Genomic DNA, 20,743 nt, shown 5'->3' with positions numbered 1-20,743 from the left:
ACAGAGAGTTCCCATATAGTCCACATTCCTTTTTTCCCTATTATTAACATCTTATCTTAGTATACACATTTGTTAAAATTGATGGATCAATACTATTATATTATTATTAAATCCATACTTGATTCCAATTTTCTTGGGTTTTTTTCTCATGTTGTTTTTCTGCTCTAGGATTCCATCCAGGACACCACATTATATTTATTCACCATGTCTCAGGCTCCTCTTGGCTGTGACTGTTTCTCAGACCTTCATTTTTTTTTTTAAATGACTTTGGCAGTTTTCAGGAGTACTAATCAGTAATTTGTAGAATATAATTACATTGGAATTATTCTGCTGTTTTTCTCATGATTATACTAGAGCTAAGGGATTTGGGGAGGATACCACAGAGACTGGTACCATTTCACCACAGTGTATCAGAGGTCCACACTGTCAACATGACTTATCACTGTGGAGGCTGACTGTGACCACATGACTAGGATGCTGTTTGTCATGTTTCCCCACTGGTAAGTTACTCTTTTATTTTCCCTCTCTCCATACTTTACTCTTTGGTTAGAAGTCACTGGGCGCCTGGGTGGCTCAGATGGTTAAGCGTCTGCCTTCGGCTCAGGTCATGATCCCAGGGTCTTGGGATCGAGTCCCCCATCGGGCTCCCTGCTCCTTGGGAGCTTGCTTCTCCCTCTGCCTCTCTCTCTCTCTCTGTCTCTCATGAATAAATAAATAAAATCTAAAAAAAAAATCCAAATGAAATCAAATTAAAAAAAAAGTCACTATGAGCAGCTCATACTTAAGGAATGGGAAGTTATGCTTTGCTTCCTTGCAGGTGAAGTGTCTACATAAATTATTTAAATTACTCTGGATAGAAGATGTGCCTGTTCTTCCCCCATTTATTATTTATTTATTCAACCACTTACTTAGACCCTGTCAGCTGATAGAACAAGGAAGTATGCACGCATATGATAACGCATGTTGTAGGGATGCACAACTGTAATATTTATCCAGGCAAAATAACACTAAACTTCCACGTGTTCTTCCCAATGAAAGCAAATATATAATTCTATCTTATCCTTTTAGCTTATTTCCATTTATATTTATATTTATATATAAATATAAATATATAAAAAATATATATTTGTATATATTTATATAATATAAATATATATTTGTTTATATTTTTCTGACAGCATATGATGTCAGAAATAAAATTATTCATATTTGAGGGGAAGCCTTTAGTAAACAACAAATATGTCAGTAATAATATATCTGAGTTAGTAACAAAAATAGTTTCAAAAAATAAAACACCACAGCAAAGAAATATCTTTTAGGTGAACACTATCATTTGAATGAAGGTGATATTGATAACTTTTGGTTCTCTATAGATGCAATGAAAGACATCAAGGCTGTAATTAACCATAAAATAAAATGTGTAAACACTTGTGGAAAATTGAATGATTGACCCAGATTCTCTCTCTTGGCACCCACTTCCATGCCATAAATTTATCATGGAGGGAGTGGCTTCTCCATACATTGACCATGTGTTGACTTCTTTAATGGCCTCTCATGTTCCCACTGCTCTCTTGCACTTCTTGAATCTCAAGAAGCTGCCATATACTTGGCCAGGGCCCAGAATGACATACATAAAGCAAAACTTTCTTAAATGGCCCACAGAACATAGGGTGAAGCAGAGCCACCCTCACATCCCTGCCTAAATAGACTTACTTACAGCCAATCTGCAGACTCTGGAAAAAAATAAAGGCTTAGTATTTGTAATGGTTAACTTTATGTGTCAAATTGACTATGGTATAGTCCCCAGTTATTCAGTTAAAATCTGATCTATGTTCTGCTTTGAAAAAACTTTGTAAATGTGGATAATATCTACAGTTGACTCCCTTTAAGTATTGGGGATTATTCTCAATAATGTGCATTAGCCTCATCCACTCAGTAAGAGAGCCTTGCTATCACAATCATGACAGACAATGCCTTAAGGTCTCCCTCTCTGTCTCTGTCTCCCTCTTTCTCCATACATATATGTGTGTGTTTCCATATGCATATAAATATTTATGTTTATGTATATGTACATTTGTATGCATACATACAGTTGTTTCTTTGGAAAATCCTAACTGATACAGATTTTGGAACCAAGAATGGTTTTAGAGGAATATAACTTTAAGAAGGAGTTTTCTGAATTGGTTCTGGGGTTTCCAGAATTTGTTCTCTAATCTGATTAAAGGCACCAGTGACTCTATTTCTAGCATGAAAGAAAAGACTAATATAGCTGTAGAAATATATAAAATATCAGCACTGGATACTCCTAATCAAAGTGTGACCCATGAGGAGGTATGCTACAGTGAAAAGAATTGCATCTTTTCCCCAATTTATACAGACAGAATTCTGAGGAATATGTATGGCAATAGATATTAAGGATGTGGGATTAATTTAAAAAAAAGAATATGGGATAATTGTGGAAAGAACATAAAGTTGAATTAGGTCAAATTTACTGACATTGCCCCATGAAGCAGAGATTCTGGGTTTAATGTGTTACCTTGTGGGGTTAGGAGGGATCTACCCAGGTGAGTAACTGGATCCTGGGGTGGCAGGGGTTGAGTGGCAGCACTTAATCACCAAATCACCACTGTTATCAAAGATGAAGTGGGTATGGTTACCATAATGGACATCAGAGTCTTCAAAGCAGTAATCAGAATAGTCTGACTCTCAGAAACCCATGACATTGGCAAGTTGATTATGTGTTCCTGAAACTGAAATAGATAGGAAGCCTATTTATTTCTTAACTTGATCTAAAAAGCAGAAGAACTGTAGGTCCAGTGAACAGTCTATCCTGAATCACCAAAACAGTCATGGGCCTTCAATCAGTTCCCAAACATGAACCAGTTTATAAGTCCAGAACCCCACGAATGGGTAAAGGATGGGTTCCCTTGGAAAAGGACCCTGGTTAATCTCTTTCCAGCTTTCCTAAAAGGAAAAGGACATATGGCCTTCCACCAAGGAAACTGTCCATTGAGGAAAAGGAAATAATCAGACTTTTCAGGGACTACTGGATACAAGTTCTTAACTGAGATGACACTAATTCCAAGAGATTCAAAACATCACACTGGTCCCTCAGTTAGTGTTGGGGCTTCCAAAGGTCAGATGAAAAGTGGAATTTTAACTCAGACCCATCTCACAGTGAGTTCAGGGGACTCTCAAATCCATCCTGTGGTTATTATCAGAGCTCCAAGATATGTAATTGAAGTAGACATACTCAGCAACTGGTAGAATCTCCACATTGTTCTTATTCTGTGGAGTGAGGGCTATTTTGAGAGAAAAGGCCCAGTGGAAGCCCCTAGAATAGTCTGTACCAGGACAAACAGTAAAACAGTACTGCATTTCTGCAGGGATTACAGATATTAGTGCCACCATCAAAAACTTCAAGAATACACAGGTGTAATGATTCCCATTACATTCCCATTCAACTCACCTATTTGACTAGTGCAGAAAAACAGATGGTCTTGAGAATGACAGTGGATTATCATAAGTTTAGGTGATGACTCCAATTGCAGCTGCTGTACCAGATATGGTTTCATTTCTTGAGCAAATTAACACATCCTTTGGTACCTGCTATGCAGCTATTGATCTGACAAATGCATTTCTCCTCAATCCTTGTCCATTGGCTCACCAGAAAGAGTCAGCTGACAAAACCAACAATATGCTTTCACTGTCCTACCTCAGAATATCTCAACCTCCAGCCATAAGTCACAATTTAGACCACACGGATCTTGATCATCTTTCCTTTCCACAAGACATCACACTGGACCTTTGCTTTGATAACATTATGCTGATTGGACCTAATGAGCAAAGAGTAGCACCGACTGTAGACTTATTGGTAAAATATATTTTTCAGACAGTAGGACATAAATCCAACAAAAATTTGTGGATGATCTATCTCCAACATGTCCAGTGGTATGGGATATGTTGAGATATCCCTTCTAAGATGAAGGATAAGTTGTTATATATGGCCCCTCATACAACCGAAAAAGAGGCACAATGCCGAATGGGCCTCTTTGGACTTTGCAGGCAATAGTCATCATCTGGGGAAACTACTACTGCCAATTTATTGAATCACCTGAAAAGCTACTAATTTTAAGTGGGGCCCAGAAAAAGAGAAGGCTCAGCAACATGTCCAGACTGCTGTGTAAAACTGATCTGCCACTTGAGCCATATGATCCAGCAGGTCCAAGAGTGCCTGAAGAGCCAGTGGCACATAAGGATGCTGTTTGTAGCCTTTCACAGGTTCCTATAGGTGAATTTCACTCCAGATCATAAGGTTTCTGGAGCAAAGCCCTGCCATCCTCTGCACTGCTTGAATCCTTTTCAGAAATAGCTCTTAGTCTGCCCCAGGGCCTTAGCAGAGACTGAATGCGTGACCATGGGCCACCAAGTTACCAAGTAAGCATCTAGTGACCTGAGATGCTTATCTTGAATTATGTGTTTTCTAATCCACCAAGCCATATATACTTTTATATATGAGCACAATCAATCATATATACATATACATATGAATGATATATGCATTCATATATACATATATATATAGGGACTGAGAACAATCATATATATATATGTGGGGACAGAGCAAAATTTTTTATATATATGTGTATATATATTTATGTATATATATATATTTATGTATATATATATATATATATATATATATGCACAAGTAAAGCACAAATGAGTTGCATGGAGAAGTAGTTCAAATGCCAATGGTCCCCACTTCTGGTCCCACATGTCTTCTCTCTCCCAGCCTGTGTCTATGGCTTCATGTGGAGTTTTTTACAATCAGATGACTGAGAAACCAGAGTCAGGCCTGGTTAAAGACAATTCTGCACATTGTGTAAGCATCACCTAAAGTGGACAGTTGTAGCTCTAAAACCCCTTTCCAGAACACTCCTGAAGCATAGTGGTAAAGAGAAATGTTAGTTGTCAGAATGTCAGGCAGTGCACCTGTTTGTTCATTTTGCTCAGAAGGAGAAATGGACAGAGTTATGAGTGTATATGGATTCAGGGACAATGGCCAATAATTTGGATGGATGGTCAGGGAGTTAGAAAAAAACATGACTGGAAAAATTAGTGGCAAGAAAGTCTGGGGAAGACATGTGGAAAATATGGACAAAAAAACATAAAAATAGTTGTATCCCATGTTAATGCTCACTAAAGGGTGAGTTAAGCAGAGGAAGATTTTAATAATCAAGTGAATAGGATGGTGTGTTCTGTGGATACCAGCATTTGCCCCCCATCTACTCCTGTCAATGTCTAATGGACAGATGAACAAAGTGACATTTGTGGCAGGGATAGAGTATATTCATGGGTTAGCAACATGGACTTCCACTCACCAAGTTCAACCTGGCTACAGTCACTGCTCAATATCTAATCTTCCAACAACAGAGATCAATGTTAAATCTAATGTAGCACCATTTCCTGTGATGATTAGCCAGCTGCCTGGTGACAGTTTGATTACACTGGACTACTTCAATATTAGAATGGGAACTGTTTTGTTCTTCCTCAAGTAAACATTTTGTATAGACTTACCTTTCCTATATGCAATCTTTTTACCAAAATTACCATCCATGAACTTACAGAATGCCTTAACCATTGTCATAGTATTCCATACAGCATTGGTTTTGATCAAGAAACTCACTTAACAGTGAATGAAGTGGGGGATAGGCCCAAGGTCATGGAATTTACTGGTCTTACCATGTGCCTCGCCATCCCGGAACAGGTGGCTTGACAGAAGAGTGTAATGGCCTTAAGAAGACTCAATTACACTGTCAGTTAGCAATATCTTGCAGGACTGGGGGAAAGTTCTCCAGAAGGATGCATATGCTCTGAATTGGCATCATATATATATAGTGCTCTTTCTCCTATTGCAAGGATTGATGGGTCTAAGAATCAAAAAGAGGAAATTGAAGTGGCACTACTCACTATTACCCCAAGTGGTCCAATAGCAAAATAGTTACTTCTTATTCCTGTGAACTTAGGCTCTGCTGGTCTAGAGGTCTTTGTTCCAAAGAGAGAAATACTTCCAGCAGGAGACACAATGACTCCATTGAACTGGAAACTAAGACTGCTGCTTAGCCACTTTAGGCTCCTCGTGATTGAATCAACAGCAAAGAAGGAGTTACTTTACCAGCTGGGGTGATTGATCCTGACCTCCAAGGGAAATTGGACTGCTACTCCACAATGAAGTAATGAGAAATACGTGTGAAATACAGGAGATACCTTAGGGCTTCTCTTAGTATTACTATGCCATATGACTGAAGTCAATGGAAAACTAGAAAAAAAAAACAAAAAAAGAACAAAACCAAAAACAACAACAATTAAAACATAACTACTAATGGGCCAGACCCTTTGGGAATGAAAATTTGGATCACCCTATGAGATAATGAACTATGAGCAGCTGAGGTACTTGCTGAGGCAAAGGAATATGCAATGGATAGTGGAAATAACAGCTACAACCATGTTGTTCAGTTACAGAAATGAAGACTGTAATTGTGTATTTCTTCATTTTGTTATGAATATGTTTGTGTCTGTATATCATATATAGTGTATTATATAATATATATTATACATTACACATCAATGTATATATTTAAATATGTGTATATATGTGTATAAATATGTTTGTGTTTATATATGTATGTGTACGTGTATACAAATGTTTTTGTTTTCTTCCCTCTCTTATCCCCTTCTCATCTAACATATAATTTATTAATAATATAAACTTTTATATCACAGGATTTATGTTACAGTATACCAAGGAGAAGAGTGAATATCACTTAAGGATTCTTCATTTCCTTCAAAGGAAATGATTAATGTATTTTAGGTTTTATGAAAGATAGTTGCATTTTCTTGTTTGAAGTATGACTTTATGGCTTCTATTTGGAGGTTAAGTAGATTAAGGAGATGTGTTTGTGTGCCAAGGTGACAAGCAGTGGATTGTGATGGTTAGTTTTTGTGTGCCAACTTGGCCAGACCAGTTATTCAAACTGGTACCAGTTATGCAATCAAACACTAAAATTGGAGTTGCTGTGGGGGTATTTTGTAGATATGGCTAATATCTACAATCAGTTGACTTTAAGTAAATCAGATTATTCTAGATAATGTGGGTGAGACTCATGCAAACAACTGAAAGGCCTTGAAGGCAAACTCAGACATTTCTCTGGTAAAGAACATCTGCTTCAAGACTGCAGGACCAATTCCTACATCATTTCCAGGCTTCTAGCCCATCCTTTAGATTTCAGACTTGCCAGCTCCCACAGTAGTGTGAGCCAATCCTTGAAATTAATCTCAGTGTATGTATCCAGATGTATAGGTGTCAAGCTAGTTCTGTTGTCTGGAGGATCTTGACTGATAAAATAGTGAATGCCAGTGAGATTTATGATTTTATTATGCAGAATTATTGTGACAATAACTGACTAAAAGAGCATGTCTCAAAGTATTTCTGAAAGTCCATTAAGCACAACTAAGTAAAGCAATTTCAATATCATGAGTTTCAAAATATATTATATACCAGATTTTCTAAGTTATACCACAAAAAGAAACTATGAGAAAAGCATTTCATTTTGCAGTGGTCCATTAACAAAATAACAGTATCTTAATTGAAAATTTCCAACTTAATCTTTTCTCAGAAAACAAAAATCCCTTTTTTTCCCCTAGAGACACATTTATCATCTCCATACTATTTTTTCCTATTCACATATGAAATTTTGAAGGCTTTCTTTGTATAATTGTTTTAAATAAGTTGATTTGTATTAAGATATAATGCAGTTTCCAAATGCTCTTATCTCCGTATCCAGGGATAAGGAAAAAATAGTTTATTGATTTATTAGTATCTAGTATAGTAGCACTAGGAAAAAAAGCTTTTATGAAAGTTAGTTTCTTAAAATATGATTAGTAGAAAATCTCATCACTTAAAATATGATGAGAATAGCAATGCATAAATAGCTTGGATGAATAATGATAAAATTACAGAATCACAATATTTAAATGTGACCTACCATATTTGTGATCCATTTAGAATCCCCATGACCAGCTCAGTGATAAGCCACACTGCATGGAAAAGTCCTAGCCTAAGGAAACCAGTTTCTACAAGTATTACATAAGTGACCCAACAACAAGTGAAGAAAGCATGGTCCCTGCCCAAGAAAAGAGAAGGTGGAGATGAATATTTCTTGAGCACTTTACAGAGTGTACTACTTAAATGGCATGGTTCAACAGACTTGGCTTCTGTCCACAGGTCTTGCCTCTCATGGTTCTAGTACCCAGAAATTCACACCAATTATTGTCTTCAACTATGCTGATAATAGCACCAATTCCTGTTGATTTAAACTCATCTTTGTAACCAAAACAGGGAAATCAAAATTAGACAAATACAGCCAAATTCATGCATGCTGCATATAAAATTTCAAAATGCTTCATTTGGCATGAGGCCGATAAAATAAAAAGAATGTACCTCTACAACCGCACACACCCAGAAAAATGTTGAAATGGAGAACTGAGTTGGTAGTTATATACGATAGAATAGAAAGCATTGGTACAAAAATATTTTGGACTTAAATTATTTAGATAATTTCCAGAATGCTTTAAATAGTGAGTATAAAGAAAAAGTCTTCATAATACTCTGCTTACTATGACAGTTCTGTTTACTGAAAGGAAAATGTTATCTATTTATAGAATTTGCCCTAGGCAAAATTATGATATATACAAAATTTATCTTCCATTTTTTTGTGTATCTCAAACTCAAACCCAGTATATACCCTCTCCAGATGCTTCCACATCTTCAGCTGGTGCCCGACTGTTTGCAAATTGATTAATTGGTCCCCCTCAAAATTGGTTAAAACAATAGGATTGAAAATGACAGTTGCAGTCAGTCTCTCAGGTTTCCTTTTTAGTGAACGTGTAGTTCATTTAGGATCATGTGCCTTGAGGCAACTATTTATGTATCTTCCATTTTTTTTTAGTTGAAGTATAATTTACATAAAATATCCTATTACTTTCAAGTATACATCATAGTGATTTGATATTTTTATACATATGAAATGATCCTCAAAATAAGTCTAGTTACCATCTGTCACCCTACAAAGTTATTACAGTAATATTGACTCTTTACTATGTTCTACATTATTTAATAGTTGAAAGTTTGTACCTTTTAATCCCCTTCACCTATTTTTCACACCAACTATACCTCCTATGGTATCCAACAGTTTCCTGTATTTATGAGTCTGTTTCTGTTTCTGTTTTGTTTTTTCTTTTAAACTCCACATATAAGTGAAATCATATATTTGTCTTTCTGTCTGATTTATTTCACTTAGCATAATATGCTGTAAATGTATCTATGTTGTTTTAAATGGCAAGATTTCATTCTTTTATTATGACTGAGTAGTATTCTACTACATACATATATACATACATACATATACATGTGTATCACATATATATGTATATCATATGTATATATCACATCTTTTTTATCTGTTTATCTATCAATGTACACTTAAGGTGCTTGCTTCCATATCTTAGCTATTATAAATAATGCTGCAATGGACATAGGGGTGCATATATCTTTTTGGAGTGGTGCTTTTGATTTCTTTGGATAAATACCCAGGATTGGAATTTATTGTAGATTTGTGTGGTAGTTTATTTTTAATTTTTGGAGTAATCTGTATACTGTTTTCCATAGTGGCTGCACTAACTTACATTCCCACCAACAAAGTAGGAGGGTTCCCTTTTCTCCACATCCTTGACCACACTTGTTATTTTTTTTTATCTTTCTGATAATAGTCAATCTCATAAGTGTGAGAGATATCTCATTCTGGTTTTGTTTTGCAGTTCCCTGGTGATTATTGATATTGAGTGTCTTTTCATGTGCCTATTGCCCATCTGTATGTCTTCTGCAGAAAAATAGCTACTCAAGTCCTCTGTCCATTTTTTAATTGGGTTCTTTTCTTTTTTGATATTAAGTTGTGTAAGATCTTTATATATTATGAATATTAACCCCTTATCAGATGTATGATTTGCAAATATCTTCTCCTATTCAGAAAGTTGCCATTTGTTTTGTTGGTTTCCTTCACTGTACAAAAGACTTTTTTATTTGATGTAATCTCGTTTATTTTAGCTTTTTTTTGCCCTTGACTGAAGAGATACTGGTAAGAAAAATATAGGTAAGACTGATCTCAAAGAGCTTACTGCCTATGCTTTCTTTCAGGAGGTTTATGGTTTCATAGTCTACATTCAAATCTTGAATCCATTTTGAATTTATTTTGTACATGGTATAAGATAGTGGTCCAATTTCATTCTGCATGGAGCTATTCAGTTATCCTAGCACCATTTATTTCTTCATGCGTTTCTCTATGCATTTATTTCACCATATATTTTCTTCATGTATATTCTTGCCTCCTTTATCATAAACTGACCATATAAATGTAGGTTTCTTTCTTAGCTCTCTTACTGTGTTCTATTTTTCTATGTGTTCTCAAGCCAGTTTCATACTGCCTTGATTACTATAGCTTTGTAGTATAGTTTGAAATCAGGGAGCATGATACCTCCGGGTTTGTTTTTCTTTTTCAGTATGGTTTTAGCTATTTGGGGTCATTTGTGATCCTATCAAATTTTAGGATTTGTGGTTCCATCCAAGTTTTAGGATTCTTTGTTTTAGTTCTTTGAAAAGTACCATTGGCATTTTGATGGGTATTGCACTGTATATGTAGATTGCTTAGGTAATATGGACATTTCGCTAATATTAACTCTTCCAAACCATGAGCATGATGTCTTTGCTTTTGTCATCTTCAATTTCTCTCATCTAGTGTCTTACAGTTTTCAGAGTATAGGTCTTCCACTTCCTTGGTTAAATTTATTCCTATTTTTTTATTCTTATTTTGTTCTTTTTGATGCAATTGTAAGTGGGGTTGTTTTCTTAATTTCTCTTTCTAACAACTTATTGTTAGTGTACAAAGATACAATAGATTTCTGTATGACCTTTTTTGATGGAGTCTTTAGGATCTTCTATATATAGTATCATGACCTGTGCAAATAATGAGATTGACTTCTTCCTTTCCAGTTTGTATGTCTTTATTACATACAATAATATTTTGAGTAATTGCTATAGCTAGGACTTCCAATACTGTGTTAAATAAAGGTGATGAGAAGTGGCATCTTTGTATTGTTCCTGATCGCAAAGGAAATGCTTTTAGCTTTTCACTACTGAGTATGAAGTTAACCATGGGCTTGCCATTATTATGTAGAGTTATGTTCCTTTTATACCCACTTGGTTGAGAGTTTTTATCATAAATTGATGTTTAATTTAGTCAAATGCTTTTTCTGCATCTATTGAGATGATCACATGATTTATATCTTTCACTTTGTTAATGAGGTATATCACACTAATTGCTTTGTGGATGGTTGAACCATCCTTGCGTTCCTGGAATAAATACCATTTGATTGTGGTATATGATCTTTTTAATGTATTGTTGAATTTGGTTTGATAATATTTTGTTGAGAATTTTTGTATCTATGTTCATCAGGAATATTGTCCTGTAACTTTCTTTTTTGTGTTACAGTTGGTTTTGGTACCAAGGTAATTTTACCTCATGAAATGAGTTTGGAAGCATTCTTTCCTCTTCAGTTTTTTTTGGAATAATTTGAGAAGAATAGATAACAACTCTTCCTTAAATGTTTGGTGGAATTCACCTGTGAAGTTGTCTGATCCTGAATTTTTGTTTTGGGGGAGTTTTAAATTACTGATTCAATTTTTTTTACTTGTAATTTATCTATTCAGATTTTCTATTTTTTGCATGTGATTCAGTCTTAGAAGGTTGTTTATTTGTGGAGATTTAAACCTTTCTTCTAGGTTTTCCAATTTGTTGCCATATAATTGTTTGTATATAGTAGTCTCTTATGATCTTTTGTATTTCTATGGTTGTCAGTTATAACTTCTCTTTTATTTCAGTTTTATTTATTTAGGCCTTCACTATTTTTTTCTTTATGAATCTGGCTAGAGGTTTATTAATTTTATCTTTTCCAAGAAACAGCTTTTAATTTCATTTATCTTTTCTATTATTTTGCAGTCTCTATTTTATTTCCACTGTGATCTTTATTACTTCCTTCCTTTTAATGTCGGGCTTTGGTTTTTCTTTTTTTTAGTTCCTTTGGGTGTAAAGTTGTATTGTTTATTTGGGATTTTCCTTGTTTCTTAAGATAGGTCTGTATCACCATGAACTTTCCTCTTAAAACTGCTTTTGCTGCATCCCATTGAAGTTGGAAGTTTGTTTTTCCTTTATCACTTATATCAAAGTATTTTTTAATTTCCTCTTTTATTTCTTCATTGACAAACTAGTTGCATAGGAGCATGAAGTTTAGTCTCTATGTATGTTTATGTTTTCCAATTTTCCTCTTATGTTGATTTCTGGTTTCATACCATATTGATTAAAAAAGATGCTTTATGTTATTTCAATCTTTTCAATTGATTGAGACTTGTTTTGTGGCCTAACATCAGGTTCTTTACACTTGTCTATATTCCTAAATATTGCCCTGTCACTTTCATTCTCATGCTTATGCTTGGAGAGGGCCCAAAGGCAATTTTATTGTTATTATTTTTAACTTGTGCTACCAATATTAAAGGATATTTCCAGGGTGTTATTGTTTGTTGTAAATTCTCTTAGATTCTCATGGAAGAGTGAACCCAATACAAAGGCATAATCAGTGGATATTTACACAAGATGTCCTATTTTTTAACTTTCAAAATGTTTGCCCATTTCATTTCTTTGAACTGAACTGAACTAAGTCCAAATCAAAGACAAATAATGAATTTTTAATGATATCTCTATTAGTGATTATTGGTTTTTTTTTAATCCATTTAGCCACCCTGTGTCTTTTGACTGGAGCATTTAGTCTATTTATATTTAAAGTAATTATTAACACATATGTACTTATTGCCATTTTGTTGTTTTCTGTTTTTATAGTTCTCTATTCCCTTTTTGTTCTGTTGTCTCTTCCATTGTGGCTTGATGGGTTTTTTATTGTTATGTTTGGGTTCCTTTCTTTCTATTTTTGTTTATTTATTGTAGATTTTTGTTTTGTGGTTACCATGAGGTTAATATATATATTGACATATATATAGCAGTCCATTTTAAGTTGATAGTTGCTTAAGTTTGAATGCATTCAAAAAGCACTACATTTTTACTCCACCCCCTACATTTTGTTTTTGACATCACATTTTACATCTTTTTTATTTTGTGTATCCCTTAACTACTTACTATAGTGATAGTTGATTTTACTGTCTTCTGTCTCTTAACATTCATACTAGTTTTAAGTGTCTGATCGACTGCCTTTACTATATATTTGCCTTTACCATTGAGATTTTTTTTCTTTCACATATTTTTATATTTCTGGTTATGGCCTTTTCTTTTCTGCTTAAAGAAAAACCTCTAACATTTCTTGTAAGGTCTGTTCAGTAGTGACTAACTCCTTCAGTTTTTACTTGTCTGGGAGACTCTTTATCTCTTTCTGAATCAATTCTGAATGATAACCTTGCCAGGTAGAGTATTCTTGCTTGTAAGTTTTCCCCTTTCAGCACTTTGACTATATCGTGCCACTCTCTTCAGGCCTGCAAAATTTCTGCTGAAAAATTACCTGATATTTTTACAGGGTTTTCCTTGAATATGAATTTTTTTTCTCTTACTGTCTTTAAGATTGCCTCTTTATCACACTGATATTTTAATTATAATACATCTTGATATGAATCTTTTTGGGTTTATTTTGTTTGGGACTCTGTGATTTCTAGACCTAGATTTTTGTTTCCTTCCCCAGATTAGAGAAGTTTTCAGCTACTATTTCTCCAAAAAATTTTTCTGCCCCTTTTCCTCTCTTTTCTTCTTCTGTGACTTCTATGATATAGATGTTAGTATGCTTGAAGTTGTTCCTGAGGTCCCACAAGCTATCTTTATTTTTAAAAATTCTTTTTACCTTTTGCTGTTCTGTTTGGGTGATTTCCATTATTTTGTCTTCCAAATGGCTGGTCCATTCTTCTGTATGCTCTAATTTGATGTTGATTCCTTCCAGTGAATTTTTCATGCTGATTTGTATTCTTCATCCTTGATTTGTTCTTTCTTATATTTTTAAACTCTTTGTTGAAGTTCTCACTGTTCTTTCCTTCTTCTCCTGAGTTTAGTGACCATCTTTATGACCATTATTTTTCACATCCTTTTCAGGTAAATTACTTATTTCCATTTGATTAGTTAGGTTTTTTTCTGGAATATTTTTTAAAGATTTTATTTATTTATTCATGAGAGAGAGAGAGAGAGAGAGAGAGGCAGAGGGAGAAGCAGGCTCCCAAGGAGCAGGGAGCCTGATGCGGGACCCAATCCCAGGACTCTGGGATCATGACCTGAGCTGAAGGCAGACGCTTAACCATCTGAGCCACCCAGGCGCCCATTTTTCTGGAATTTTATCTTATTAATTCATTTGGAACATATTCCTCTGTTGCCACATTTTGTTTTACCCCCTTATTTGTTCTTATGAATTAGGCAGAACAGCTACCTCTCCCAGTATTGAAGAGTGACCTTGTATAGGAGTGTCCCCTGTGTAGACTGTGTGTGCCTAGTGACTTTGGCAGGCTTGCTGGAGTTGGAGTGGGTGCAGGCTAGAAGGTCTCTGGGTTTGCCATGCCAAGGCCACTCTTGTGGGATGGCTAGATTTGGAGTAAGCATGGGCTATAATGGATACTGGGGTGTGTTACACTGGGGCCAGCTTGGTGGGGTAGATGGATTGGGTGCAGACTCGGAGGAGGAGGCGGTCAGGGGTATGTCATGTTAAGATGCCCTAGTAGGATGGCTAAAGCTAGAGCAGGGAGTCAGGGGGTTCCTGAGGCAGGCTGTACCAGTACCTCAGTAGGACAGCTGGGTTGAGAGCAGGGTGGTATAGGTTCTGGAGCAGTGTGCCAGAGCTTTCTTGGTGGGATGGCTAAAGCTGGGGTGGGTGGAGTAGAGAAGGTACCTGGTATGCCATGCAAGGGCCTCCTTGATGGTGGAAGGGGAACTTGGAGTTGGAATAGGCCAGGTGCCTGGGGAACACTGGGGTGGCCCTATCAGGCTAGCTAGAGTGCCTGGACCTTGATTCTGCCTGCATTATCAAAGGGGAGAGGGAGGACATAAAAAATGGTACTCACTGGTGCCTCCAACTCTGGAGAGAGTTCTAGCAGTTCCCTGTTTGGTGGATGTTTTAAGGTTAGTAAATGGATTTCCTTTACTTAAAGTTCAGTTGCCCTTTAAACCACTGTTTTCATTGTACCCCAAAGAAGGTGAGTGAATGTGTGGGCTACTCAGTGATAGCCCTCCCTACTGTAGGTTGCTCCATTGGCAGTGATGTTCCTGTCATCACTGATTCTCTATCTCTCCCACCCTTCTCTATATGGTCTTTCTGTCATTTGTTGTGCAGAAGCTGTTCAGTCACCCCTCAGTTCTTCAGTCAGAATTGCTCTATATGTAAGTGTAGATTCATTGTGTCCATGAGAGGAGGCATGTTCAGGATCTTCCTATGTCACCATCTTAGACTACCCCTTCTTACGATACTGTTTGGTTACTTAAAAAAAAAAATGCCACCATGATTTGGCTTAAACATGATAGCAGTTTGTTTTTCTCTCCTATAAGGTCCAAGCTTAATAATCAAGAGATGAATTCAAAATGTGTGAAACCCACTCTTTCCATCTTATTTCCCTGTTATCTTCACCATATGAGGTCTGAGAAAAATTACCTTTTGTTTTTTTGTCCAAATTTGTGCCAGGGCAGAACATGGAAGTTGAATACATCAAGTTCATTCACATTTCATTCTTCACTTCACAAGATAACCACATTTAGACTGTGGGATACAGTGTTTAAGGAGGCAGGCCTGTGATAGGGTAACACAGGCATCACTGAACACAACAAAGACCAGGCTCAGACCAGGCCACACCTAATGTGAGAACTTCCTTTTCCTAGTGTGGCTCCTGTCACTTTTAACATTTACCTCTATCTCTTTAGAAAGAATGTTCTTTTCAAGATCATTGTTATAGGCCCAGAGGCTATTGAGGAAATTTTATGATTTTTTTAACATTTAAAAATTATTTTCCCCAAAATATTGTATAGTTTTGACCAGTTATGCTTACTCTCCTTGTTTGCAAAGTTGTCAAGAATTTTTGAAATCTCTGAGGGAACTTTCCAAAATCGATTTTTCTAAAAAGTGAAATAACTCCAATCTCCTATTGATGTTTTGATAATTTATGTGGACTTAAAATTTCCACATTGATTTTGCAACTCTTACATGCATATTTAGTCAGTTACATCAATTCCTTAAGTGATTTTGATTTTTATGCTAAACTTTTCAGCCAATCAATTTAGCTAGATTTTTTTATACTTTTAAGTGAATATTTAGTTTAAATTATGTAATTTTGATAGTACTCTTAAAAAACATTCTTTTTTGACATCTGATACTTCACTTAGAGGAAGAGAAGAAATTCTGGAAATTCATCAGTACATTGCCAGACAAGCACTGCAAGGCCTAGTGAATTAAAAATACAGCAAATAATATGTTGAAAGAGATGCATGCTTCTAAGAGTCTTCCAAAAAGCTGAAGAATGCCCTATTTTGTACAAAGTGTCTCCTCCTCTGTGTTCTTAAATTTAATGGAATCTTAAAAAGCCAAACACATAAAAACTAGTGGTTGGTGGATGGGGAAAATAAGAGAGATGTTGTTTAAGGGTACAAACTTGCATTAAGTAGAAAAATAAGTCCTGGAGATCTATTGCACAGTAGAGTAAATATAGAGAAGTATACTGTATTATAATCACTATCTGAGAGATTAGATCTTTATTTTCACAACAACAAAAAATTTGCAATGTGGTAGAAGTAATTATGCAATGTGGTAGAAGTGCTAACTAATTTTACAATGGTCATCATATTGCAATGTATAAATATATCAATCGATATGTTTACACCTTAAACTTATAAAATGTTATGTCAAATATATTTCAATAAAAAATCATTTAAAAATTATCTCCTACTCCAAATCCAGAATATGGATAAAATACTTGAAATTATGTACAAAGTTACAAAACCTTCCATTGGGCACAGATATAAAACAAGAAATTATATATATATATATATATATATATATATATATATATATATATACATACACACACACACATACATATTGTTAACACACTTGATTTTTTTCTTCCTTTTTCCCCCCAAAGTTTTTGATGGAAAATGCTGATTTCTCAGTACCTAGGTTTGATCATTTTAAAACTTCAAACTCATTATATCAAACCCCCAGTTCATTTCCTCTTTATGCCCTCCCTATATACAAGCCTCCACAATTCCCAAGAGGCATCTACTGTAAATGTGGTTATCTTGTGCCTATGACTCAGGAAGCTGACATTTTATGCCACTTGTCTTAGAGTGATCATGGAGTTCATGGTGTCTGGCCAGGACAGGGAGCCCCCAGGGCAGGTCTGTTTCCCTCACAATTTATGTAATTGTTTGTCAAGAGGGTGGCTAATTCCAGAGTACACTTCTTATCTGCAGAAAGATTAGGGCATTAAGATCTCTATAGATTCAATGTGTTAACACCATCTCTGATGGTGAGATTTCCAATGTATGGTGACATATCTATTCTGGAGTTAATTATTTTGTTGCTATTTTCAAAGCCTTTCCTCCACATGAGCATGTCTATACAAAACACTGTATAACTATCTCTATTTTCATCTTCAGCAGTTCTGGACAGAAGTTTCAGCTTTGAGGTATGAGATTTTAATCCTTTAGCAAGTAAATTCTAAATGTATACATAAAGAATACAGAAAAAATGATCAACACATGTAACTTACAAGAGAAGGTGAAAATGAACAGAGTTACAGGGTAAGGCAATGTTCTTTTTAAACCCATGGGGAAACACTAATATATATGTGTATTGATAAAACAGAGTAAAATGAAGCCCTGGGAGACATGGGGGCAGGTAAAAACAAGTATCCAATTTAATGAGGATCCAAAAAGAGGACAAGTGCGGTGTGGAAAACATCAGAAGGCATTCAGGAAGCACACTATATCGACCATGGCACTTACTAAATAATGTACTTAAATGGCCCAATTCTCAATAGCCTTTGCTTTCCAATGAGGAATCCAATCCCTCTACTCAGGGATGATGTAAGTTCAAATGAAATACAGTGTGTATAAGTATTTTGAAAAACTTATAAATTACTATAAATAAGTTAGTCAATAGCATTATTACTAAAAGAAAAAAAAACATTATTACTGCTGCAAAGAAAATTCAGGAAGATGATATAGGAAAGTACTTTACCCATTATAAGACATGTAAACACTCAAAACAGCAAGAATGAGTCTCAATTTTTAAGTAATTGCCAGTTTTGTTTTAAATATGAAGTGAAGGATGTATATGATCTACATAGACATAGTAACACAGAATTCCAGTTGTTCATTGTAGCGCAGGAGGATTTGGTCAATAAACCTATCCTGGTTCCCCTTAAATGGGGATAATATCCCTAAACAAGTGCATGTCAGAATTGAGGTTGACCCTACTCCCTGTGATTAAACCCAAACCTCTCCCTTTCCCTGCTACTGTTCTGGACTATTTGCTCTCACTTTTGATTGATTATGATTATAACTATGATTATTTAGCATTCACTGTCATATATCACCTTCCCTTTAGTCTCTGATTTAGTCCCTCTCATTCACTCATCTTCACTTGGCTCCTCAATAAGTTATATTTGTTTCATGCACAAACTTTTGACTCTATAAAGTTCTGGGCCTTGTCACACAGGTGTCCTGTGACCAGCCCATTTCCCCAGCATCTGCCACGTCAGCACAGCATGCAGGCCCACCCAGGTCAGTCCACTCTGCCAGCCACATGCTTGAAGTGGATCTGATGACATTAAAGATTCAAGGCTTTATGCCCACAGAGGTCAGCAGTTGGCATAACATATTTTATCAGCAGGATGAAATGCATTTCAGAAATGATTTCGTTTTAGAACACATCATTTTGCCCTACATTTTCAAGTATCCTCTACAGGAGAGATCTCCAGTAACAAACCAAGCATTTGGTTACAAGCCTCTTGACAAATATGGCCTGTAGACAGATTGTGTTTGTGTGTCAAATTTTCACTCTAGCAAGACAATTCCCTCTTCAATCAATTGATCACAAGTTGTTTCTATCTAGAATACATTACACCTTCACTTGTTAATTTATCTCCCAGGGCATGAGGTATTTGAGTTTGTGACCTTTGCTCTTCACAATGAAAACACTTTAATTTATGTAAAAAAAAAGTTTCTAACCTAAAACAGTTTTCCACCTGCTAAGAGAAAGACAAAATCAACAAGGGAATTGTATTTACTTATTCAGCAATGGAATGATGTGTTCGACCTAAATTCTAGGCAGAAATTCAGTATAAAAAATGCATAAGTGCTGAGCAGTTTCTGTTGATATGGGCAGGAGAGTGGGTTCAAGTTCTCAGGTTTGTTTTCTTTCCCGCAGAAAATTAGGCCATTTTTCTCAAACCCTGGAGCTCTGGTGGACAAAGTTTAAGGACCAGAGTGTTAGGTAATTCCTACCTAGGTAATTCCTTGACACCCTTATGACTTGGGTATGTCGTCTGAAGTGAGGTCTGACACAGTGGCCAGAAAATCATGACTGTTTCCATGTCTTATTGCAGTAACACTGTCTGTATGAAAACATACCTTGCATTACAACCTAAACAAAAGGTAATAGACATTTTTCCAAAGCAGACATCCAAATGGCCAACAGGTACATGAAAATCACCTCACACCTGTTAGAATAGCTATCAAAAAAACAAGAGATAACAAGTGTTGGTGGAGAAAAGATAACCATTGTACAATATTGGTTATACACTGTTGGTTGTGAATGTAAATTGGTTAAGCCACTATGAAAAACCTTATGGAGGTTCTTCAAAAAATTAAAAGTAGATCTACCTTATGATCCATAAATTCCACTTCTGGGTATATATCCAAATGAAACGAAAATAAGAGTTTAAAGAAATATAAACCCTTCCATGTTTTTTGCAGTATTATTCAATATAGTCAAGATATGGAAACAACCTAAGTGCTCATCAGTGAATAAATGGTTAAAGAAAATGTGGTATATATACACAATACACAATATAATATAATCCAACCATGAAAAAGAAGACCATCCTATCATTTGTGGCAATATAGGATGGATCTTGAAGACATTATATTGAGTGAGATAAATCAGAGAAAGACAAATACTATAATATAATCACTCCATTCCAAATATGGAATCTAAAGAAGTCAATTCATACAGAGATTAAAATGGTGTTTACCAGGGTTTGGGCACTAGAGCAATAAAACAAATGTGGTTTAAGGGCACAAATTTGCAGTAAGCAGTAAATAATTCCTAGAGATCTGGTGCAGAGTATAGTGATTATAGATAGCAATACTATATTATAATCTTCAGACTTGCTAAGAGACTGGAACTTAATTATTCTAACCATTAAAAGAAACAGTAAATATGTAATGTGAAAAAGGTACTAATTATTGCTACAGTGGGAATTATATTACAATATATAAATGTATCAACTCAATATGCTTTACACATTAAATATACACAATGTTATGTGTCATACACATTTCAATAAAACAACAAAAATCAAAAGATAAGTCACTCAATCAAA

General features: G+C 35.4%; 1 protein-coding gene across 1 annotated transcript in view; it reads right to left on the bottom strand.

Annotated features, from left to right (window-relative positions):
• Positions 1-20,743, bottom strand: part of SNTG1 (syntrophin gamma 1) — a 942,975-nt gene that overhangs the window by 352,490 nt on the left and 569,742 nt on the right. The gene's annotated exons all lie outside the window — the stretch shown is intronic.

Source organism: Zalophus californianus, chromosome 4, assembly GCF_009762305.2.
Source record: "Zalophus californianus isolate mZalCal1 chromosome 4, mZalCal1.pri.v2, whole genome shotgun sequence".
Taxonomy (NCBI): Eukaryota; Metazoa; Chordata; class Mammalia; order Carnivora; family Otariidae; genus Zalophus; species Zalophus californianus.
The sequence above is the reverse complement of the archived record's forward strand: the minus strand, read 5'-3'. Positions and strand labels throughout refer to the sequence as shown.